Raw genomic sequence first — 16004 nt, forward strand, 5'->3', positions numbered from 1 at the left:
CCTTGCTCTGTTTCTTTTTTAAGACTGCTAGATATTACCATGGCTATTATCGCATATGCTATTGCGTACATTACCATGTTTTGAATTTTTTTAAAGGTTGGAAAAAGTATTAGATGTTGCAGGGCTAGGAATTTTCCAACCCGTCTCCAACCAACATCACTTTTAGTACTACCTTTATTTTGTAATCTTTTATCTCTTTTTTACTTAATGTAATTTAAAAATTATTTCTTTAGTCTTCTCATTTATTTCACTATTGAAACTTTAGCTTAGACCTCCTCTACTAACTATTTATTTTTAGAGCACATGTGATTTTTCAAAGATTCTTGAATTTAACTAACTACTTTTTATGTGTGTGCACAGTGATTGAGATGATCATAGCCCTCCATACGGCCCCAAACACGAGCAATGGCTCAAGGATAAACTCCCTCCATTAGGAGTTGTAATTGGCAACAATGCAATCTATAATAGATGGGTCAAACTTTCCAAATTTGCGAACATGTTGCAAAGAAACGCGTTTTGTCCATCACACAATATGTTTGCATTGATTACAAAGACATAAGATCCTTGTTGAGAGATATGCATTTCGGTTGGACGGCCCCACATCGTCGTCACTACTCATAATGAATGTAAAAACCTTGAACCTTGAACATAAATTTAATCTTCTCTTATTATCCTCCGTCTCTTATCTCTCTCTCTCTCTCTCTCTCTCTCTCTCTCTCTCTCTTAATCTCCCTCGCAATCAAGAAACCACAGATCACACTATATACTGCCTCAAATTCTCTAGCCATGTACGATCCTCGCACACCTCGGTCTAGAGGTGCACGGAGATCAGGACCACTGGGTTATAATAACGTCTTTATTGGTCAATGCCTATATTTGTGGGTACGAGAAATCTACACACCCACATCTACATGATAGTGCATGTAGTGGAAAAAACCCCTTTGCCTCTTGTTCAACTGTAGCCATTCCCTATTGTAAACTACCTCAAAGAGCTATGGTTGTAAGTGAAGCCACCGTGTTGTGGTGTGCGTAGTGCGAGAGTGCTCCCGCTTCTCTGGAGTGCTTTGAAGAAGAGCTTCTTTATTATGCTTCTTGCTCTTCATCTCTTCGCCTTTGCTCCTTGTTCGAGGGATTATTGTACACATTGCATGCTTGACTTTATTGTGTAATTGAAAGCTTTCCAACCTAATGTTGCATCCGTGGAGAGAAAGAGAGAGATAGATAAAAAGAGAGAGAAGAGAGTAAAAAGTCATTTTTGAACTTATTTTTGAACGCTTATGTTTGATGAATCACTTATGTTTTCCACAGTGGCATCCTTCATGGATCCAGTTGTTTGCTTGACTAGAACACGGTTTAGTAGGAGGTTCAATGAAACCAAGAGTAACGTCTTGATTTTCCACATTGTTGTCCATTTGCAACCCATCTTGTGTTACCAATTTCTATCCAATCATAGTGTGTAGACTCCATTTAGAACGCACATGAGCAGGCTAAATGAGTTTTCACAACAAAGATGTACCCGAAAGAGTACCGCTTTTCACTTTCCATGAAAGTAACTTGTTGACATAACTCATTAGCCAAGTTTAAGTTCGTGACATGTTATCTTCTCGTATCAGTAAACAACCCCACCATAGCTAGTGTTCAAGGTTGAGAACGTTAATTATACATGAAGAGACTAAACCTAGTCGCCGCAAACATGCTTTAACTAATGGTAAGCAAACTCCAAGTAGAGCAATAAATGCTTACTAAGTGGATTGCTTGGTGCTAATGTACGCACTTTGCATATCCTTTAGCACAAGATTACACTTTGTAATCTGCCTATCCCCTTGGATAACTAACAATACTGAGGTGTGTTTCCCCCACTGTTTACAGACGGTCTTCCCAGATGACTGGTAAATGGAAATCACATATCGTACAACATTGCCGAGGAATCAACAATGTCTTGAATAACCATCGTTGTTAACTTGAAAAATCCACAAGCACCCAAATTGAGCCATGACCTCTATTGGTGATTGTTAGATGCAAAAGTAATCTCATAGAGATACTACACATAGAGTGCAAAATGCTTCATAAGCAACAACTTGATGAATATACATGCCATTCCAAATTAGCTTTTGCCAAACACTAGGGCCCATAACACCTAGTGTGCATGCATTTATATATAAAAAAAATCCAAACGTGTATATCCATAATCATCCGTGCCAATACTTATGGAGAATGTGATGCTCCTAGCACACATTGAAGAGGAGTGTATATAATTGCAAAAAGAAACTAAATACTCTCTATTGCAATCATTTGCAAGCCTTACTGAAACATTTGAACCATAATAGAAGGTGAAACAGAAGTCACTTCTAGGTGCAAACAATTGCCAAGAAAATTTTTACCATGTATTGCTTCTGTTAATTATGGAACCTGATTTACCACTTGTAATTTTTAGTATTAAAAATGCACATATATAAGGCCTTCGTTATGAGGAGAAGCCATCGTGTGCGAAGATAAAGCACTAAGAGAAATATTTCTTTTTGTCAGAATATTACGGCTGGACAGAGACCAAAAAGTGGTTGAAAAATGGCCGGTCGGTTGGCTGGTGGACAGAAATCAACGGCTGATGGCCGGGAATTCAAGACGGACTTGTCTTCTCAAGGGCGGCCACACATGGGCGAGTCCAACTTGGACTCGTCTACACATGGTTGCTTCTCATGAGAGAGGGTAGCTCTTTTGGCCTATAAAAGGATGCCTTTTCTACACACATTTTGTATTGTGAAGTTGATGCAACAAGTTGGGTGTGAGGTGGTGAGAGTGAAGTAAGGTGGGAGATCTATTAAGGGTATAATCCCTTTGTAACCTACTTCTTGTTTGAAGTACTAAAGCCATTGAGTGGCGGCTTTTTCTTGGATGTAGCCCACATTGGGTGAACCACGTATATTATGTGTGCTCTCTCTCTCTCTCTCTCTCTCTCTCTATAATCTCTTGTGTGCAAAAAATTGTCTCTCCATTAAGTAAGCTACTCTACTATCTACTTAGCTATGTCCTATTTCCTAACACCTTTGCCTATCAAATTTCAAAGAAAAAAATCCCTTCGACCTTGTATTTGGTCACGATTTGTGTGCTCTCTATCAATTTTCCCGTGTCTCCTCTCTCCAAGGTCGAGAGAGAGATCAACAAAAACTCTCTTCCTTGATTTGCTCGCTTATGCTTGTGCCTCTCCTCTCCAAGCGCTGGGTCGATAGAGAGAGAGAGAATCCTTCTCTAAGTTTTGCAAGCTAAGAGAGCCTCGTCCAAAGCTGCCAAATAAAAGACTAATGCCCGCTCCTTCTTCTCCCCTACCGAAGAAAAAGACGCCCCAAAACTGTCAAAAAAGCTCCCCTTAGGGTGTGTGTAATTGTCCCCTATTTTGGGCTCGTCTTTTCTATTTTTGGCTTGCATTGCACGCAAATCCTTGCTATTTTTGGCATCACTTTGATCTCACGCCATGTGGAAAGGGACCCTCATTGTCACAGCGCCGTGACAAGGGAGGAGGCCCCCCTTGCGTTTAATTAAAAAAGAATTGACCCTATCTGGGACAGTGGGAACCCCTTTTGTAATACCATGTCAGCATTGACGAATCAACCCTACGACGGCCAATGACCGATGGAAAACAACAACCACATCAATAGCAACACCCAATGGCGAAAGTGATTGGTGGGCCGTCCTCGCACTGAGAGCACCACCATAGAGCAACGCCGCAAGCATCTGCCATGGCCAAGCAAGCCAGAGAGGAATCCCTCTCTTTCACCTCGCTGATTAATGAGGGTACCATCTCCCAGTATAAATACCCCAAACTTCCATCCAGGTTGCCCACATGTGGGAATTTTCCTATGCACATGGCATCTCCTCTTTGACCTGCCCTCCAAAATCCCCCAAGTGCAAAAAAACTACACAAAATGCATTTTTTCCCCCACCAACTTCCAAGCCTTGCCATTTGGGGCTCAGAGTTCCTCTCCCCGAGGCGTGATTTCCAGTGAGACCCTGCTTGGCCCACTTCAAACTCCCTTGTCTCGCTCACAATTCAAATTCGCTGGACCCCTCAACCAAACGGACCAAAAAGGGAAAATATCATATCGTGCCATCTGGTTGGCAATCGTCACTTTCAAACTACTCTATCTTGCAGTCCCGGACTCCAATTAATGTGATGCCTCTTCTTGATAGCTCCATATGCTCATCACTATATACCCAAACCGTGCCAAGATCCTGAAAACATCTGATGGCACACTTCCCTATGCAGTAAAACCGGCTCAAAACCGACCCCCGACAAAATTGCATCTGGCAATAACTTGGACAGCAGGACTCCAAATGGCAATCTGAAAAGACCGACATGCTCCACATGATGAGAACTTCAGGCCCATGCATTCATTTCAAGTCTAATCCTTCATCTGCAGCTGCCAAATCTAGCACAGATTTGCAAACACATCTAGCTTCAAACTTAGGTATCTTGCACTCTGTAGCTCTGTTTGATGAACTATCTAGACCTGCCCATTCATCACTTCAAGCTCTCATATCCAAGACAAAAACAAACATTTTGAACACCCTTCACCCTGTTAGGCCCTCTGGCTGGAGCCCTTTTTGTTTGAAAACCACATAAAGCATACATCTTCGATCATCCTAATGTCACATCAGATTTTAACATAAACCACAAGCTTGGAAAAATTTGAAAATGCATGCAGATTCACATCTTTCACCCCATGATTTCAAAGCTACACGACCACGTTCTATTGGAGATGGAAGAGACATACTATTTGCCTTCTGTTGAAGATTGTATTTAGCTTTCATCAATGAGGGGGGAGCAAGAAAACATCTCTTTGCTGCCTATTTGTCATTGCAAGAGAAGTACGTGAAAGACATTCAACAAGTCAGAGAGGAAGGAAACGAGAAGAAGAAAGAGTTGAACAATGAGATAGTGAAGCTTAATCAACACGTAGAGCAACAAAAAATGGAGCAAGAGTGCCGGCTAGATAACTAATTCAACTACAACACACTGCACGTAGTATGCACCGGTGAATTGATCATCTCACACACATTCCATTGGGATACCACATTTGTAAGCATAAGAGACACGCGATGTCTATGCTATCTTCAAGTGGTGGATCTCAAAAGAAACATATCCATCAAACTCGGTGAGGATACGAATGCAAGCTTTTGATTTCCTACATTTTTTGCAGGTTGTTGTAACTCTATTTTAGTATGTAGGAACTTGGCTCGGATGATGATGGGAATTGATTTTGATGCTCAAACAAATGGACGTACTCTGTTGCAGCATATCATCAAGCCAAAGGATTTGATAGAGCTATTGGAGGATCCATCCAATGCTCTCATTGCTAATGTTTTGCGCCAGAAGTATTTCAGTGAGCTAAAGCATTGTGTCACCTCAAGAGATGATGGAGGTGTGTGATAGCGCAGGAATAAGTTTCAAGGCCTACAAAGCTTTGTGCATAATTGTTTCACTAGGTTACATATGGCAAAAGGTTTGTTTAGGTTGATGCCAACACCTTACAATGTCAACGTTGTGAAAAAATGCACCAATAATGATGTTGCAAGCTTGTTGGGTCGATTTCAATATGTGTAGGATGCCACGCCATTAGAAGACAACAAATACTTCCGCTACAACGAGTTCAACAATGTGTATGTTCACTTGTTGAAGCTCCAAGAGTAAACGATTAGATTTTATGGGTTGACACAGGAAGAGTGTGATGGAAAAGTTATATTTGTAATGAAGCTTGATGAGTGCCAGATTGTCAAAGTTCAACAGCTCGAAAGGGTAAGAGTTACACTAATGAACAAGGCCTTGGTGGACGTTAATCTTGAGTTAAATGCCAACGAGAATAGAAACACCTATTTAGGTGTTCAGTAAGAGAAGAATATTTGGTGGCTGGAAGTTTTTCATCTCCCGCATGAGACACATGAGTCCCTGCAATAGTATTTCAATCACACCCCAATCGTTGATGTCATTTAACAACAACAAGAAGGACAATGATTGCAGGTTTCACAACAAAGCTAACATGTGATGAGATATCCACCTTAAAGTTTGTAATCAATAGTTTTATAGCACAAATGGTGGATGCCTGGGGGGAGACACACATACCACATTACATGGTGGGTCGAACACTTCGTCTAGATGTAGTCAAAAAACATTTTTGTTTGAACTAAAGTTTAATTGTTTTTCCAACACAATCTTTTTGCACATAGTGTAATTTTTCTCAACACATACAGTTCATTGGGCATCTAGAGTAGCCAAGGAATAGAGCGCTCACATTGTCAAACAAAAGAAGTGTATTTAAAAAATACACGGCATGGAGGCTGAACAAAAAATAGCAATACCCTGCACGAGATGTTCAATTGGTTCTACAAAGTTTTAGCGGGGAGAAAGAGGAAGAAGACTAGAGTACAAAGAAATTTGAAGTGCAGAATAGGGAAAGTGGTTAGCGTGAGGTGATCACAATCATATCATGCTTCGAGCTCAAAAGATTGATTCCAATGATGGTTGAAGACAAGGCGGCAAAATGTTAGGCATTGGATGGAAAACTAATAAATTTTTGACACTAACCATTTCTATTGTAAATATGCATTGTAATGCCAAGTGATTTGTTGACACCCCAATCAGTGGTTCTGTGCATTAGAAAAATTTTGAACTCATTTTTGGGCCTTTTAAGAGTGCCACATCATCAAAGTTGTACAAAAGAAAGCAACCCGATAGACCCCTCTAATTATTTCTTAGAACCCTATGATATGACCTATCATTGGATTGTAATGCCAAGTGATTTGTTGACACCCCAATCAGTGGTCTTGTGCATTAGGAAAAATTTGAACTCATTTTTGGGCCTTTTAAGAGTGCCACATCATCAAAGTTGTACAAAAGAAAGAAACCCGATAGACCCCTCTAAATATTGCTTAGAACCCCATGATATGACCTATCATTGGATTGTAATGCCAAGTGATTTGTTGACACCCCAATCAGTGGTCTTGTGCATTAGGAAAAATTTGAACTCATTTTTGGGCCTTTTAAGAGTGCCACATCATCAAAGTTGTACAAAAGAAAGAAACCCGATAGACCCCTCTAAATATTGCTTAGAACCCCATTATATGACCTATCATTGGAAAGTTCTTGAAAAATGGATTCTGAAGAGCCAAGGTCCGAAAAGTTTGGATGAATTCTATGAAAGTTATGCCATTTTGTTTCAATCAGCTAGGTTTTGTTACCGTTACGGTAATCTAAAATCACCTTTTTCTAGATCTACGTGAAGGCAATGTCCGATAAATGCATGCTATATATCAATAGATAGCATTTGAAGAGTAGATTCTAAATATCCAACTTCCGACAAGTTTGGATCTTATTTGCTAAAAATTTACCGATCCCCACGTTTTGAAAGCCATGCCACATCAACAATTCTTACAAGGCCCATTTTTGAGTCCAAACTTTTCCTAATGGGATCAAGTTTCATCTATTTTGGAGTTTTTTTCAAATTTTATTAATTTTATTGCATTTTAAAGTTTTTTTAAAAATTTGAATTACTATATAAGTAAAAACTCACAACTTGAAGTTCATTTCTTGTTTTCACATTCTAGAAGATCCTCTCAAGCCCAAACAAGCAGGCACTCATATCTTGCACCACATGGATGATTCACACGACTAGACCACTACGCACATCAATGTCACCACCACCACTCACACCATTGAAAATCCACACTAAGCACCTCATGCAAAATTTATGGCTTCAAATTCGGATAACACAACACCCCAACCCGCTCTAGACACCCAACAGCCTTCCCAACCATCAGATCCAAATGATCAAACCACCATGTGGAAGATTTTTGGTAATCTCGCACCACTAAATCATGCCAACCACACACCTCTGCCAGAACTCCCACCAATTTCATCTCTAAACAGACCAACACAAGAAACAAGAGCAATTGAAGAGGAATACTGGGGTTCTCTATGAAATGAGGAGTCCTTGCCTGCTGCTGCTGTCACAACACCTCGCGCTCAAGCAACCACAAAAACTACACCGTGAAAATTTCTCCCGTGGTACAAACAAAGGGTAATCAAAGTAATACCAGGCAACCCGGTCCAAATGAAGATATAGAAAAGAAACATATAACTGAGAAAGTAGCACAAAGAATGCAAGAAGAATAGAGAAGACAGAGGGAGCAAGAGGAGTCACACAGAGACAAGGTTGAGAGAGCTCACTTGGCTAATTTACAAGCAGCAGCAGAGGCAGAGAGGAAAGCAACAGAGGATAGAGATCAAGCCACCCAACAAGCGAAGGCTAGGAGCTCAAGGCCTTCTAAAATTCCTCAAAAAGCCAAACAATGTGCAAAAGAGGAAGAAGGACAAGGTCATGCCTGAAGGGGAATAGGCCCAAGAGGAGAGGAGGAAAAAGTACAAAAATGATCCTCCTTAATGGGCCAAATAGGCGGCTCCTCCACCACCGCCAACAACACAGAAGAAATGGAGATGGAGGCTAATCACAATTGCTATCCAAAAGTATCAGAAGAGCACCGAGCCAATCATACCCAAAGCAGCCTTCTCTTGGGTGGTGAGAGAGATAATGTAATGGATGAATATAGTGATTCCATTACACACATACAATGCGCATATTTTTTTGGCTCTACAGGATGCCACCAAGGATATTTTGGTGTAGGTGTTCCAGGATGGCATTTCCTATATGGTGCATGCTAAGCAAGTTACCCTGAAAAATACGGATTTAGCTCTAGCAATCAATTTGCAAAATGAAGGGTGCCTGCATAAGAATTAGTTTATCTCATGTAACCTCTCTTTATGAGATTTGTAATCTTTTCATATAATATCAATGAGTCAAATTTCTACCATTCCGTATAATTGTAATGATTGATTGTGTACATTGTGTTCGTTAAGTATTTGAATTGCTCAAGTTTTTAAATTTCAATTCACCACGACCATTCAGGCACTTCGAGGGGTCGAGGAGCACCACCTGGTGAAGTTTTTACAAAATTAAGCAACAGAGGGAGCGTACAAAGATGACAAGATGATCACGAAGCATGGCGACGCCCGACAAGGTTGAATGGTGCAAAAAACCCCCTATGCGTCACTACGTGCAGGGGACAATTTTGACCAAAAAAATTCAAAATTCTCCCCTGCGCGCTGTGGCGCACAATTTTTTTAAACACCGTTCGACCTCGTCGGGTGCCGCCATGTGCCATGTGCCGTGGCCATCCCACCGCCTTCCTACGCTCCCATTGTTGATTGCTTTTGTAAAAAATTCACTGGGCGGTGCCCTCCGACCGTCGGATGCTTGAATGGTTGCGGTTTGGTGTGGAAATGAAATTTATTGGACAATATGAAAAAAATGTACAGAATAATGACATAAATTTAATAAAAAAGAAAATTATTATATATTGCTTTGGATATTACATTGTGGCTGATTAGTTTTTCTGCAAATTACATTTGTGGGTATGGAGCAAATAGCTAACTTGATGCTAATGGATTTTACAATTTCCTCTGGGTTTGTTACCCCTTGCCCTAAGCTTAAGGCACAAAGGGAGAGGATTGACCCAGGGTGCTTGTCTATAAAGGCATACAATGCCGCCTCCCCATCCACTGATATATATTTGTGAGCATTAAGGGTGAGGGAATCTTGAGCGAATATGCCACTTAATGCTTCGCACTTGATCAGCCCCATAGAACCATGCTGGGAGAACTCTATGTGAGCAACTCAAAGAATTGATGGCCCCAAGTGGCTAAAGCAGTTCCACATGGAGCTACCCCTACCCATGGGCATATTGCGAGAACCTTCAGTATGGATTGCAAACATATCAACATGGAATGCCGTCTGCAAAATAGTTTAAACAACTTTAACAGTTGTTGTAAGGAACAATAGACAATCGACCAGGTTAAGAAATGTTTACCTCAATTTCTTCATCCATCGCTTCAAGAATTTTTCTTGTAAGGTAGAGGTGTTTAGTGAGGCTCATGGAGAAATGGAGAACTTCAGCTTGAGGAGAATGTAGTAAGCTTGAGGAGGGAAAGGAGGTTCAAACTTCTGATGTAGAGCTTTTGGGAGAGAAACGTGAAGGAAGGAAAGAGAAGCAACTTGCAAGGTGAAGTAAAGAGAAGTGAAAGATGGTACAATACAGAGAGAGAGGGAGGGAATGATCAACACATTTTTGGAGGGACCCCCTTTTAGGAGAGAGGGGGGAGAAACTGATAGCCATTAGAGAGAGAAATGATTATTTTTAATCCAACTCTTTAGAGAAAAGTTTAGCTTTTTGAATTTATAAGAGATTTTCTCTTTATATTTTATAAAAGAGTACAAGTTTGACCCCTTACTTTTAGGGCCTTCCATACCCACCATTTCAATCCACATGGCATCCACCCATTTAACCCTTCCATAATATCCTTTTTAATCCCATGGCAAATAAAGAGGCCCCCTTAGACCCCATTCCCTTCCTAATGTGTCCTTGCACAACAAGTAAAAAGAAACAATTCCTTGCTTCAGATGTATTGCCTTGGGGCCTAAAAAAAGCACCAGAGTAGAAGGGAGCACCATCCCACCCTTGCTTGAGGATGCTCCACATTGGTCTTTGTTCATTGGTGGTGCTCTCACACAAAATAATGAGAGACAATGGAAAGAGAGGGTGAGCAAAGACACGGTGTGTGGATGATTGTGGCACTTTCTCTACTTTGACAGCTCCTCCACACGTTGTTGGGAAACAAGCAAACCGGAACACCTCTATAGCGATGTCACCCAAGAGCGTCAAAAGAGCACTACAACAACACCAAAAGCTTTGGAAAATCCCATCAAAACACCACAAGTCCGAGAAGAGCAGACCCTTGGGAATTTACTAGCCGTCGCCCACCTAAGAGACTATGTCACATAGGAGCAGAACCCTGCCAAAGCACGGATTTACAGCACACGCCGACCAATGCATATGAAGACAAGGGCTTCCCCTTTCAAAATTGAACATCAAAAACCCACAACTTCAACATCAACTCCACAATTCATAGCTTCATGCCCTTCCAATCTGCCTACACACAATTTGCCACTATGCTGCCATAGCCATAACCATGCAGAGAACTAGTCGTAACCTGAAGAGCACAACTCCAATTGGGGCACTTTAAATCTTGAGAGAAAGCTTAAAAAATGACTAGCTAGAAAGCTGAAGATGAACAAAATTGAATCTACACAATGCTATATGCAGAATTGACGCGAACTGAGAGTTGTCCCGACATGACTACACGTAGAGTAAGCAAGGCGAGGGCAAAAACTGCAACATAAACCATCAAGAAGACACAATGAGCTCAAACCTGAAACTTTCTAAACTTTGGATGAACATTTTTAATTTTGTACATGACTTTAAGTTATATACAAGTCTTACTTCAAAAAACTCACTCACGGGCACTTACAGTAGCCCGATAGCTATCACTAGACTAGCAACTTGCAGTGCATGTACATGTGCTTGCTAAAGAAATCTAAAAACCCCACAAAAAGAAAGCTCGCACACACTTTTGACATAGGGATTCATGTCCGTATGTAAAAATTTACAAAAAAACGTGTGTCAAAAAATTCGCCCAACATAGTTTTCCACACCCCAGCCTGCTAGATCATTCATGATCAGCAGCACAAAAGAGATCCTGTAAACCACATGAGGGAGTCTTCACTTCATCTTCATCATTAGCCACATGATAAAAAAATTCTTCAAAAGAAGGCTCATCATCAATCACAGTCATCAACCTTGCAATATACTTCTTCAACCTGCAGCCATTCACACGTGCTTTATGTGGGTATCATCCAAGTCAGCAAGCTGATATGTGCCATTTGAAAACCTGTTTAAGACCACGAAAGGACCTTGCCACTTGATTTGAAATTTCTTTTGAAAAGTGCCATCAAGCTTATTGTTGTAACGAAGCACCATGTCACCCTTCTTGATGTCCTTGTCCTTTACCTTCTCATTTGCCTTTGCTTGATTCTTCTTTAAGACCTGCTCATAATGCTCAAAAGCCAACAACCTATCCAACTGTACACATTGCAAATATAAAATTCTTTACTTGAATGCATCATTGGGATCTTCTTCAAGATTTAGCATCATCTTCAAGGATGGTATCTCCACCTCAATAGGAAGTAAAGCCTCTTTGCCAAAAACTAGATGGAAGGGAGAGAAACCAATACCTGATTTGATGGCAGTTCTATAAGCCCATAGAGCACAAGGTAGCTCTAAATCCCAAGTCTTCACATTGTTTCTTGTCATATTTGTAAGCATCCTTATAAGCTCTCTATTAAACCTTTCATTCATGCCATTGCATTGGGGATAATATGGAGTAGTAAACCTGCGATGCACATGAAGCTTCTCACATAGATAATCCACCAGCTCTCCCCTGAAACCTGGACCTTGTCAGAAAGTAACTCCAATGGCATGCCAAATTTGTAGAAAATATCTTTATATATAAATAAGGAAACATATTTACTCGTGATGTGCTTATCAGCTTTGGCTTCGGCCCACTTGGATAGATAGTCAACAACAGTAAGTATGTAACATTTTCCTCTAGCTGTCATAGGTAGAGGACCTATTGCATCAATACCCCACTTCTCAAACACATCATAAGACACAATGGTGCCTATAATTTCTGATTTGAGAACCCTATTTTCCATGCTTTGACACTCTTTACAAGACTTGCACCAATGATGAACATCATGTTGAATGCTTGGCCAAACATACCCCTCCTTCAAGACTTTATGCAAAGTGATCTTTGAAGCAAAGTGACCACCACAAGAACCCTCAAGATTCTCCTCTAAAATTTTGTAAATTTCCTCTTTCCAAGGCACTTTTTTCATCACAAGATCATCCCCCTTCATATACAAGGCATCACCAAGTAGCACATACCTTTTGGCACGACGTAGGAAGGCGTACTTTTTTGACTTCTCCAACTCTGATGGAAGCATACCTATTTGTAGAAACTCTTACTCCCTCTCTAAAGATTCCCCTCCCAAACAAAGAGGATAATCAGCCCTTATCACATACAATTGCCCGATTGAAGCTTGTGCTGCACCATGTGCTTCTTCATTTTGAGACCTGTCCACATGCCTTAAACTCCAAGCTTCAAAATGCTTAAGCAGATTCTTCACTTGAAAACACATATTTTTCAGCCTTAGATTCTTACTTTTCCACACCCCAAGTACTTGCTTAACCACCAAAAGAGCATCACCTCTTACCCTCACACGATGGATGCCAAGCTCAAGGCAAAGGTTGAGACCTTTCTCCAAAGTAGCATACTCAGCTTCATTGTTGCTTTGTGCTATAAGCTTCAAGATCCTTTTAGTTACCAACGAACCTTGAGGATCATAAATTACAACACCTCCCGAAGCTTCACCATGTGCTTTCCTGTAAGAGCCATCAAAGAACAATAGATAGGCATTGTCTATGTCAAGAGCTTCCATGTGTTTCCTCTTCACTGCATCCTCCTTAAGAAGAAGAGGGGTTTCCTTATAAGTAAGAAAATCAGCCAATGTAGCCCTTGTACTCTCCTCAACAAGAAAAGAGAATTGGAATTCGTGGAGCTCCACAATCCACTTCATGAGCCTCTTTGACAAAGTAGGGCTATTCACCAATTGAGGTAAAAGAGTGTAGCTAGTGAGGAATGTGAATGGTTTAGGGATAAGGTAGTGCCTAAATCTTCTACATGCATAAATCACACTCACCATGATGAGCTCCACTTTAGTATAGTATCTTTCCACCTCTAGCTTCACCTTGCTAGTACAATAGATAGGCTTCATGTAGCGAGAATTGTTACCTCTTTGAAGAAGCATAGCTCCAATGGCATCCTCACCTATTGATGGATTCACATAGAAATCCTTATCCCAATTAGGAGCTTGCATAACAGGAAGAGAACCAAGAACCTCTTTGATACCTTGAAAAACCTCTTCACATTCATTTGTCCATTGTAGAGGATCCAACCTTGCTACTTGTTGTAGAGGATAAAGAAGTTGAGAGGACAAAGGAATGAACCTTGCCATATACTTCACATTTTGAATGAAAGTAGAAAGTTGCTTTGTATCTTTAGGTGATGGGAGGAGCACCAAAGCCTTCACTTTGTCAGGATCCGCTTCAATCCCATTCTCTGAGATCATATGCCCCAAAAACTTCACTCTTGGTTGAGCAAGATGACATTTCTTTGGGTTGAGTTGACCTCCACTTTCATCATATTGCTTCAATGCCATCCCAAGCTTTACACAATGATACTTTCTAGAGCTATAAACACAAAAGTCATCAATAAGATCCTTCACAAACTTGCCAAGAAAGGGAGAGAACACCTTATTGACGCACTTTTGATACCATGCACAACCATTCATAAGACCAAAAGGAAGCACACAATAACAAAAGCATCCCCATGGTGTGATAAATGTGGTATTATTTCAATCTTCTAAAGCCAAGGTGAGATGAAAATATTTTGAGAATCTGTCACATACACTGTACCTCTCATGCCCTGCAATAGAATGAAGTATGTCATCTATGAAAGGAAGAGGGTATGGATCCCTCTTCATGGATGCGTTTAGGGGTTTAAAATCAACAAATATCCTCCACTTTCCATCCTTCTTGGGTGTAACAACAACAGGACTCACCCATTCTGCAGTACTCACACGACATATGAAACCTGCTTCAAGAAGCTTGTCTACCTCTTCCTTTAAAGCATTAAGTTGTACCTGTCCCATTCTTCTTAGATTTTGGCGTACGGACTGAGCTCCTTCCTTGATTTTAATGTGAATTTACTCTCCATTAAAGACTCTAATTTCCTCATAAGAAGTGATGAATAAATGGGGAAATTGTTGTATCATATGTAGATACTCACCCTTCTTATGACTAGTCAGGTCGGGAGACAACATACCTTGTATCAGCTCCTGTTTGACATTAGGTTGAACTTTGGGTTGCATCAGCTCTTCAATTTTCTCATAAGGACCAGAGATAACCTCATTCTCCATAAGTCCAAGAAATCTTTGTTTCTCATTATGCTCTTCTTCAAGAAACAAGGAGGAAACATCTAGATCGCTATCGCTGCTATCTTCCACTTCATTGCCATCATCCCCATTGTCTCCTTCTTCACTTGAGTACTCTTCTTCATCACTTTCTCATCAAAAAAATCATCCAAAGATTTCTTGCTAGCCATGTCAAACCTCTTCTTATCACCCCTTCTATTGTAGAGAGTGATGATACCATGTCCTCAATCCTGTATAGCTTTGGTTTCCTGTAATCATGTTCTTCCAAGGATGAGAGGGAAAGCACCAATACCCATGGGCATAACATGGCAATTGACTAGCACTTTAACATCAAATACATCCACCTCCAAGTCCTTTACAACTCCCAAGCACCTCACCCTTGATTGGTTGGAAAGCTTTATGACAAAACCTGAATTCTTCGCCATGTTGAGTCCCAACTTTGATACACAAGCTTGAGTAATAACACATACCTGTGCACCTCTATCAATATAAGCCTCTCCAATGCACTTCCTCTTATGCCATGCATCCATAGTAGGGCATATATCAGGTAGCTCATTCAAAGATAGGACTCTTACTGATCCCCTTGCAGGCTCCTTCTTCATGGGGTTGACTACATGCTTCCATTGCCTCTTTAACTTGGGACACATTTCCATGAGTTGCCCAAAGGTAACATCAGCCTTTCTACTCACCAAATCAGCTCGTAAACTATAATTTGGTTGACCTTCTCCCAAAGGAAATTCGGATGCATTGTAATGTTGCCTGGGTTTTCTCTTCTTCTTCTCTTTACTTGTACTTGTTTCAACCTGTTTCCCTCTTTTATGGCTGGGACTTGCATCACTCATGTCATGATCTCTTGTAACTCTCTTACCTATAGGCATGACAATAGCTCTTGAATCATACTCCTTCTTCTCCAAATGGATTATGCTTACCACTTTTGTTTTGCCCTTCTCTTCAGCTGTCAAACCGCTTGGGCCTGCTTCCCCTTTCATCTTAATACCATAATCTTGA

This window comes from Adiantum capillus-veneris, chromosome 29 (assembly GCF_014529385.1).
Source record: "Adiantum capillus-veneris isolate H3 chromosome 29, ASM1452938v2, whole genome shotgun sequence".
Lineage (NCBI taxonomy): Eukaryota > Viridiplantae > Streptophyta > Polypodiopsida > Polypodiales > Pteridaceae > Adiantum > Adiantum capillus-veneris.